This window comes from Podarcis pityusensis, assembly GCF_964106645.2.
Source record: "Podarcis pityusensis genome assembly, chromosome: 6".
Taxonomy (NCBI): domain Eukaryota; kingdom Metazoa; phylum Chordata; class Lepidosauria; order Squamata; family Lacertidae; genus Podarcis; species Podarcis pityusensis.
The window spans coordinates 73,656,380-73,666,436 of record NC_138030.1 but is presented as its reverse complement, the minus strand read 5'-3'; positions in this window follow the sequence as shown (position 1 = coordinate 73,666,436).

Below are 10,057 nucleotides of genomic sequence, written 5' to 3'. Positions count from 1 at the left end.
TTGTTGTTGTTGAATAGGATGTCCCTATTTTCACTGGAAATATGTTGGAGGGTCTGCTGTAATGGATACTCACTGCAATCATGGTATATTCCTTACTATAAGCGATGAGCTGTATGTTCTATGGAAGCCCCACCCTATAAATACAGCTCAGGAGATGCCTCTTAAGGCTAGCAATGGTTGTGGAACTTTTTAAACATGAGGGCCACATTCCCATCGTGTCAACCTTCAGGTAGCGGGGGCACATGTCAGTAGTGGATGAGACCAGAGGCAATAGTAGGAGGGGTGATTAATGTAGCGGCGGAGGCAGGGGTCTGCCAAGGAGGCAGCAGATTCAGCCTCCAAGGTGCATGTTACAGCCATCACTGACCCAGTAGCAGCAGCAGCAGGCAATGCATTCCTTGGAGGCCAGATCTGCTGCACCTATGGATCCTGCTGCCTGAGGCAGTCACCTCACCTTGCCTCATGGGTGGGCCGGCCCTGGTGTGGCTGTTGATTTTAAAATCACCACTTCCCCTGGGTCCATGCTGACATAAGTTCCACCTTTAGGAATAGGGATCCGTCTGCTTTTGTTTTTAAATACAGGAGGAGGGTGTGGGGAGAGGCTCGTGTAGCCTGCCCTAAGCCACTGTAATAGAGGAGGCTATAATGCAGAAATAAAATACAACTGGAGAACATAGAGGCAGCTTATTAATTACTGATGAACCCAAGAAAGGCATTATAAATCATTGCCCGGATGCTGCATAAAACACATCCTATAAATAATCCCATTCAAATAAACTTGGTTTGTTTCTCTCAGGACTACCATTTTGCATGACATATGCTTTCAAAGGTTGTCCCCTAGCCAAAGCAATTATTTAGTAAAATGCTGAAAGCCACAGAGATGCTAGCAAATTGAAAGCCTGTGGATTCATTCCGAAAGCTTTTATGGCCCATTAATGCACCATTCTCTTCAGTATTGATCCTTCCCCTTCCCAGTAGCTATTCAGAGTGTATGGCTTGTTATTTTAAGAAATCAGGATGATATTCAACTAAGCTCTACTCATGGTAGACCTCATACCTGCCAACATTCCTCTGATGAAAAGAAGGATCTCCTATTTCATCATCATCATCATCATTATTGAATTTATATACCACCCTATACCCACAGGTCTCAGGGCAGTTCACAGAATAAAATCAAAATATCAAACCACAAAATACATATTCAAAATAAAAACAACAACCCAATAACCCCCCCTCAAAAAAAAAAAAACATTTTAAAAGGGCTTGATGCTATATGGCAGGGCTGGGGGACCTATGGACCAGAGCGCCCATTGTCTCTGACCACTGGTCATGCTGGCTGGTGCTGATGGGAGTTTTAATCTGGTCTACAGATTCCCAAACCCTAGCCTATGGAACGTTGTGCTTTTTGGTGGGTAATTTTCATTTATTCATCCATCCATCACATGTGAGTACTTAGCACTTTTGCCATAACAACACTTATCCCCTATATACAAATAAGGAGACATCAGAGCATCCAATGTAATTAAAATTGTTTATCAACTTAAACTCACATTTTCTAAAAATCCTGCATAAACATTTAAATAATTCATTTTGTTTTCTGGCTTCTTTGAATGCTTTCTGCATCGAAACAAAGTTAATCACAGTGATTTTCTTTTAAGACATAAAGCAGTATTTAAAATTCAGATGCAACATAAGAATCCAGGAAACTAAAAACATTAAAAAAAAAAAAAAGGAATAAACTTCATGTGAAATTACAGGGATATTTATGAGCTTGTCTCTGTCAGAACAAATTACAATATCTCATTTAGATGCACTCTCTGCTCACAGAAGAGATGCAAATTTAAATGTATTAAGGCTGATTATCTTCATAGCATAACTGCAGCTGCAGCACCAAAAAGTAAAGCCTGCTCTCAATCATCACTCTTCATAGATGCATAAACAGAACACACTAAAATGTTAAGTTTCTAAATATAGGAAGCATGGGAAATGGAATGACAGTGCATAGACAAGCTATACATTTCTAAACTCCTACTGAATCACAATGGCTTCTCCTTAGTCAAAAAGGTAGGCTCCTTTAATGAAATATATTACATTTATTTGCCAGGCTTCACACCTGGAATTAGAAAACAGCATACTTTAAATTTAAATACGCTGAAATATGGCAGCAATTTCTGAATTCAATACATTCTGAAACTAAATAGAGCTTTCCATGCAAATGTAAACAAATGGTCCCATAAGCTAGTAGTGGGTCTGTATTTAGGCTGGGGTCAGATGGGGCCTTGCCCCATTACAGAACCATTCTGGGGCTTGTCCACACTGGAGTTTACTGTGTGGTCAAATAAACTATTTGCAGCTGATTGAATTCCCATTTAATTTACATAGTCCACATAACACTCTATCCACAAACACCAAGATCAACGCTTCCCTCCCTGTAAATTTGGGTTTTCCCAATATGGGGGTAGATTTGATAAACTGGGGGGAATCACATTCCAAACCACTCCACTCCGGGTTGCAGATTATCTGTTTCATTGTTTTGGGGGGAGGGTGGTTCAGTTTTCACTCCCCCCCCCTTCCCTGCTTTCCATTCCCACTACCTTTCTAGCTGTGCTCATAACTAATTCCAGTGTGCTCATGAATAGAGGATTTCCGCCCCCCTTCTGATCCTTCACAGTTGCACAAAACTGGAAAAACCACACACGCAAAGCACATTAATAATTTCTCTTCTGGATATATCGGGCAACAATCTGAAACGTGTGCTGAGAATTTAGAATTCCTTTTCATTCTTCCCCAGCATGCTAGCAAGGGCGAGTTGGGAGCTTATATTCATTGGATCGCTCAGATTTGCACAAAACTAGAAAATTGCACAAGGAAGTTTACAATTGCCTGTCTGTGTGCTTTTGCACATTTCTTGGGCAGGGATTTAAAAAAGAAGAAGAAGAAGAAGAAGAGGAGGAAGAAGAAGGGCCCTGGAGTTCAACTCCAGTTTTTATGACCTCTTAGCATTTCTCCCTAGTGTATATTCTGAGCCCAGGGGGAAAAATCTGTAATTACTTAAGTAGATTTGCTCTCTTAGGAACATAATAAATCTGCATTTTGGTGTATGTTATAAAATACAATGATAACCTATTTAGCACACAGCTTTCTTCTACAGCTATGGAGAGAGAGCGAACGCACTACTTTAAGAAGAATTGATACAACAAATCCCCCTGGCTGGAATATTCCATTTCCAGTGACAGAATTCTCTCTTATGCTTGCAGAAAATAATTTAAAGAGAATGTTGGGAATCTACTTCTCTCTATCACTGGATTTCATAACTCTAAGGCTGCCCTAGAGAGCAAAGAAGGAGCAAAAAAGCCTGTTAGTTACTAAGCAGATAGGTACTGTAACACCAAAAGTGTGATCTGAATAAACCAGCCTTCTTGTTGATAAAGTGTAACCTTTTGAATAAAATGCTGTTCTGCGTTCGTGTTGTCAAATGCCCAGATTCCAAATGCGACTCTAAGTAGGGTGTCAGAAGCAAGCCATCACTAAATCACACTGTGCTGGTTGGAGTTAACTTTTTATTAGCAAAAACACGACTGGCCCAGTATTGGTGGAGTGCCAGGCCTAATGAGCGCAGCAAATCATCTCCAGGAAGTTTTGCCCCATGAAGCAATTGCTGAGGCTGAAGGTCCCTGCCCCACCACAGCTGCCTAAGTCCCCTCATCTCTAGGGTTTTTTCCAAGCAATCAGAGTCTATTCCTGCCTGTCCATCTTTGCTCCTTCCGCCTCCTGCCTCTTCTGGGTCTGGGAGACCGGAGGGGAGGAGAGCTTGTCCCTGCAGAAGGACGAGGCACCCGTGACTCTTCACAAACCTGACTCAACTCAGCCTCTCGACCTCCCTCCTCTCACCCTCCTGCCTCAGCAATATTTCGTTTCATGGGACTCAGCTGCATTCTCCACTGAAAAAAAATGGCCGCACTTAATAGAGAACACTAATTTGGCTCTTCTCCCATCTTGTGGACAGGCCAGATTCCCATTTGTTTCCACTAAAATTAGTAATGCCGCAAACATCCTGTTTTGGACTTTACGAAAAATTCCTCTAATTCGGAGGAGCCAGCAGTTTCTTTTATTTATTCTGCTGGTGATCTTTCAAACCGAACATTGTCTGCCAGGAGTAGGCAACGAAGTGTCTTCCAGATGTTTTGGACTTCATCACCCTCTACCATTAGCCATGCTGGCCGCAGCTGATGGAAGTTGTAGCCCCAAACATCTGGAAGACATCACATTAGCTTGCCTTGCTGTAAGCTATTCTTTAGGGGAGAGCAGCCTATGAATAAATAAATCTGCATGGCTTTTACAGAGGATTGCTTCTGCATATTGGCATGGGAGGGGGGATGTAGTCGCCTGTGATGCGCAGAAACCAAAGAACAGCCATCCTTTGTCTTCTCAAGCATTTTTGTCTGCTGTGTTTCTAACGGCAAGAAGTATTAAATGAACCCTTAATAAGTATTAAATGACACTTTTATGCCATCTAATTCCTTAGTAATTTTTACATTAATACTGACTATCATAGGTAACGAAGCGGCTCTGTGCCTCATAAATTTGTAATCACTCTATTAATATTTTACATTTATTTCCTCTTCAGTGCCAAATTAGCCCAGAGGTGCTTTAAATTATGTGTCTGGGAATTAAGTAATTGGTGAATAAAACGAGCCAACCTCTCAGGAAGAGGGCAACATTTAGACTGTGGCAGCAGCGCGTAGCCCACTTTTTAGGCAGCCTCAATCAGCTGAATATATTGTGCAAAATAACGCAGGCGTTTCATATGTATACACCGTAACCTCGTTAGGAATGGGGTGACTAAGTGCCTGTGCCTTAAGCCTAGAACCAGTGCTATTTTTCTAGAAAAAGAGGTGCTGGAACTCATCATGAATGCCTCCCTTGTTCTCTTATAATAGCAGTGGCACCCACCTGAGGGGTGCCAGAACTGAGTTCCAGCAAGTTCCGGCTGGGAAAATGAAATAAACTCAGAGTGGATTTCATGCTCTTTATTCAGCTCATAGTGGTGAGGAGGGATGGAAGTTCCCCCAGAATCTGCCTTATATACATTATTTACACAATGGGCCCCACATGATTGGCTAATTCCGGGATTCTCCTGTAGGCCAATCAGGTTGCGGATTCCCTTCCACCTGGAGATGGATTGGGTGGCTCCTGTGGACCAATCAGACTGCTGCATTCTGGATCCTATTGTTCTAGGACCAATCAGACTGCTGCATTCTGAATCCTATTGTTCTAGGGCCAATCAGACTGCTGCCTTTTGGATCCTATTCAGCTCAGTACATAACAGAAAAGAAAGCCCTGCCTTGGATATTATGGCTTGCTGGTTGGGTCTTAGCAGGGCAGGGATGGGGAAGCTGTGGCCTTCCAGATGTTTCTGAACTACAGTTAGCAACAGATTTATGACTAAGGTTCCCACCTTCATTCTGGCAAAATACAGGAGGGGGGGGCGATATTTTTTCCCCATCTGGTGCTGCAATGACTTCAAAGCAATCCATTATAATCTGTTGCGACCTAACAAGATGGCCCCTCTGGAATTTGTCACACACACACATACACAAACACATGAATTTGTAAATATGTCTGTACTTGGCTACCTGGAGCTTAAATGCATGGCCTTTCATGCACCCGTTCAAACACATGCATTTGGAAAAGATCCCCAACTCGGCTGAGAGAGAGAAGGAAGACATGAAATATAGGACAAAACTGTATCATCACAGGACATAGCATTTTACATTGAAATATGGGACAATCCTGTATTATACAGGACAAGTGGCAACCCTATGACTGAACAGATATCCATGTGATCGTAGAACTGACCAGATGGACTGCTTCCTGTATTCCTAAACTGGAGTATGGCATGACAGTTTTCCTCACGGAACACATGGCAAGCTGTGGGTTGTTTTTAGTGGGGGTGTCACACCAGGACTGAGGCTCTGAGAGAAAGGATTTAAAAACCTGCCACATACACCACAACCCCAGCCTGATCAGCTCCTCCATTTCCTCTCAGCTGCTTATTTTTGTTAGGGCTCAAATTAGCTGGCACACCATACATTTAAAGCAGAAGCTTTCCAAAAATGGAGACCGGTTTTATTTAAGGGGAGTTGCTTTCCCCTGCTCACTAGGCATCCTCCTCTGAGATGCCAGCGAGCTCAGCGCATTTAGAAATACTACCTGGTTTGTTTTTATGTGAATCGCAGCACATTTCTTCCCTTAGGCAAGTTTGTGGAAGGAGTGGCAACAGCTTTGAGCAGCTCATGGGCGAAACAGGAGCAATTAAACAAAAGGAATGTTTATTCAGGCAAACATAAAAAGCGTCAACCCTCGGAGTAAGCAAGAATCAGCAAGCACGATCCCACCGACTCTCCCACTCAAGACCATTAAATTAATTCATCAGTGGAATGTCCCACTGAAAATCATGTGAGCTGGCCCAGGATTCATTTAAAACAAAACATTAGAGCCACGGTATTTATTAGTGTTATAATGCACAAAGCGGACCTGTCTACTAGCCTGGCAGAATTCGCTACAAGAATGTTGTGTCCATTTAAATAGTCAGTGAACAGTGACCATGTATGAGACAGAAGTCTCTCATAAACAAAAGAATTCCTGTGACGGTAATAGTGTGCCATAACAACTCCATGTGGGGGTGAAACTAGACTGTGTTAAGTACTCAGAAACAAAGGGTATCTGCCAAAGGCCTTAACTTTTCCCTAGGAAGATTTTCATTTGAAGACTTTCTTGTTCAAGGATTTCAGTGTCCTATGTCATTACGAGAATTCAGGCTTAGACTTTGAATGAGCCTATTGGCAGCCCAATTCCCTTCATGGAGGGAACAAACAAACCAGGAAGTATTCCATTGAAATAGTTCCCCATGGATTGGTTTCAGTAGATTGTTAATTGGTTATTTAATTTCTATACCTTTTAATATATTTAAAAATATCTCCAAGCAGTGTACAAAAAACTGAAGCGGTGACAGACAACCGAAACAAAATATTACAAAAATACACAGCCACATATAAAAATATCACCTTAATACTAAGTAACTGGTATATAATATCAATCAGTATCAATTCATTTTCCTTCTGACGCACTCTCCCTCTCAGACCCGGGATTCTCACCCTAGGTCCAAGTAAACTCTCAGCTCACCCATAGAAGTATCACAACGAGAAGAGTTCCTGGAAACAGCAGATATCACCCGAGAGTCAGTCTCTCTCGCTCTCTTTTTTCTTTCTCTTGGATGATACTGTGGGATGTAATATCACCAAAGCAGTCAAATACAACATTTCCTGTTTGCCCAGAGTGGACACACAGGGGAATGTTGCTCCAGCCAGGAGGACTTCCTGTCACACCTGGTCTGGAGCATCCTCCACTTGACCAGGTAGATGGGCGTCACCGTGGCAGACCCTATAAAGGGGCCAGTCATACAGCCATCTTCCTCTTGACTCCCTTGATCCCATCTCTTCTTGATGCCTTTGCTGTGTGCTGGCTCTCAGCCAGCAGCACATGCACTCATCCCACACTTTTCTCTGTAACTGTAACTACAAACTAATGCCTGCCTTCAGGACCATACTGTGTCATTATTGTTTCTAAGAGGGAACTAAAGGGGATTTAAAGGGACGTGGGTGGCGCTGTGGGTTAAACCACTGAGCCTTGGGCTTGCCGATCAGAAGGTCGGTGGTTTGAATCCCCGCAACGCGGTGAGCTCCCATTGCTTGGTCCCTGCTCCTGCCAACCTAGCAGTTTGAAAGCACGTCAAAGTGCAAGTAGATAAATAGGTACCACTCCGGCGGGAAGGTAAACAGCATTTCCGTGTGCTGCTCTGGTTCGCCAGAAGTGGCTTAGTCATGCTGGCCACATGACCCAGAAGCTGTACGCCGGCTCCCTTGGCCAATAAAGCGAGATGAGCGCCGCAACCCCAGAGTCGGTCATGACTGGACCTAATGGTCAGGGGTCCCTTTACCTTTAAAGGGGATTGACCAGGAACAAGCCAGACTGGATTGCTTAACTCAAATGGTTCTAATGAATCCATCAACTAGATTCCTGCAATGTACAAGGGAATGTGCTCTGCTACTAGCTCACTAGTGTGAGTGGGGAAGGATAATATTTAATCAATATAGCCTCTCCTACTATCCACAACATTCCCACAGATACTTCCTCAGCCGGCCCGCAACTGTGACCCATTCAGCTGCACTCTCCACATCCATGTCTAGGTACCGCAGGTTTGTTGTGTTTCCCTGGGGGTCCAAAGAATGGGAAGAGGGGGGCCCTCCACTCACAGCTCTTTCTTCGCCTTCTTTCCTCTCCTCCTCCTCTGGCTTCTTTAAGTCCAAAGGGTGGTTCCATTGGGGTTTTATGGCAAAACTCTCTCTTTTTATTTATGCATTATGCTTTACCAGCTCTCGGTTCTATTGAAATTAGTCACATTTTTATGCTGTCGAAATGGCTCGTGTTTTAATCGTATTATATAACCTGTCCTGGTATTGTATGGTGAAGGATGGACTAAAAAACACCCTTAATTATTATTATTTTAAAAATACAATTCATCTGACCTGGGAAACGATGGCTAACAGCTTCAGAGTAAGGCAGGTTGCTAAGCCAGCTTCAAACTAGGCTGCAATTTCTTTCACCATCTAATTCCTACACCTTCCAGCTGAATGTGTAAAACAGGCCTCAAAGAGGGAGCTGATTCAAAAGGGATCTGTTCCTTTTCTACACAGGTCATCAGGGAGCCAACTAGGCTCCCAGCATGAATATGCCTTAGGTTAGCTAAGAGCAGCTGGGATGGGGAGCTTTATCCAAACCACCCTCCTCTAGTTACTCCCAAAACAACAGATAATAAATCTGATCATGGATCACCAACTTCTTATCTAATTTGGCACTTAGACTGGGAAAGACAAAGGTCAAAACATCATTAGCTATGAACTATACATGACAGCCTTGGTCAAACCAACTATTCTAAGCCTAAACTACCTAAACTGGAATCCTGTGTCCAATTCCAGGCAACACAATTTAAAAAGGATGTTGACATGCTGGAGCATGTACAGAGAAGAGCAACTAAGATGATTCAGGGGTCTGGAAACCAAGTGTGGTGTAGTGGTTAAGAGCGGTAGACTCGTAATCTGGGGAACCGGGTTCGCGTCTCTGCTCCTCCACATGCAGCTGCTGGATGACCTTGGGCCAGTCACACTTCTGTGAAGTCTTTCAGCCCCAGAGTGTTTGTTGTGGGGGAGGAAGGGAAAGGAGAATGTTAGCCGCTTTGAGACTCCTGAAGGGGAGTGAAAGGTGGGATATCAAATCCAAACTCTTCTCCTCCTCCTCCTCCTCCTTCTTCTTCTTCTGAAGAACTGTTGAAGGAGCTGGGTATGTTTAGCCTGGGAAAGCGGAGACTGAGAGGAGATATGATAGCGGACTTCAAATATCTCAAGGGCTGTCACATGGAAGACGAAACTTGTTTTCTCTTGCTCTGGAGGGTAGGACTTGAACCAATGGCTTCAAGTTACAAAAAAAAGGAGATTCTGACTTAACATCAGGAAGCACTTTCTGATGGTAAGAGCTGTTTGACAGTGGAATGGATTCACCTGGAAGGTGATGGACTCTCCTTCCTTGGAGGTTTTTAAGCAGAGGTTGGATGGCCATCTGTCATGGATGCTTTAGTTGAGAGTCCTGCATTGCAGAGGGTTGGTCTAGAGGACCCTTGGGATCCCTTCCAACTTTACCATTCTATGATTCTGCTTCATGGAGTCACTGTGAAGATATCGTGTGATAACCCCAGGATTGCCGCCCCACTCCAAACACAGTAAAAGGAGAATAAAATGTGAATGTCATAAGTAAATGACAGCAAGGAAGTACACTTGAAAGGATGTTCATTTCATAGATTAAAGAGGTGTGCGGTATCAGATCACTTTTCACTTTTCTTTTTTTTACTGTGAGCTATTAATGAACCACCTTTTAACCTTCTTTTGATAACCTACTTATCCAGCTCTTCTAGTTCCTCATAATATAGTGCATTTTACAGCTA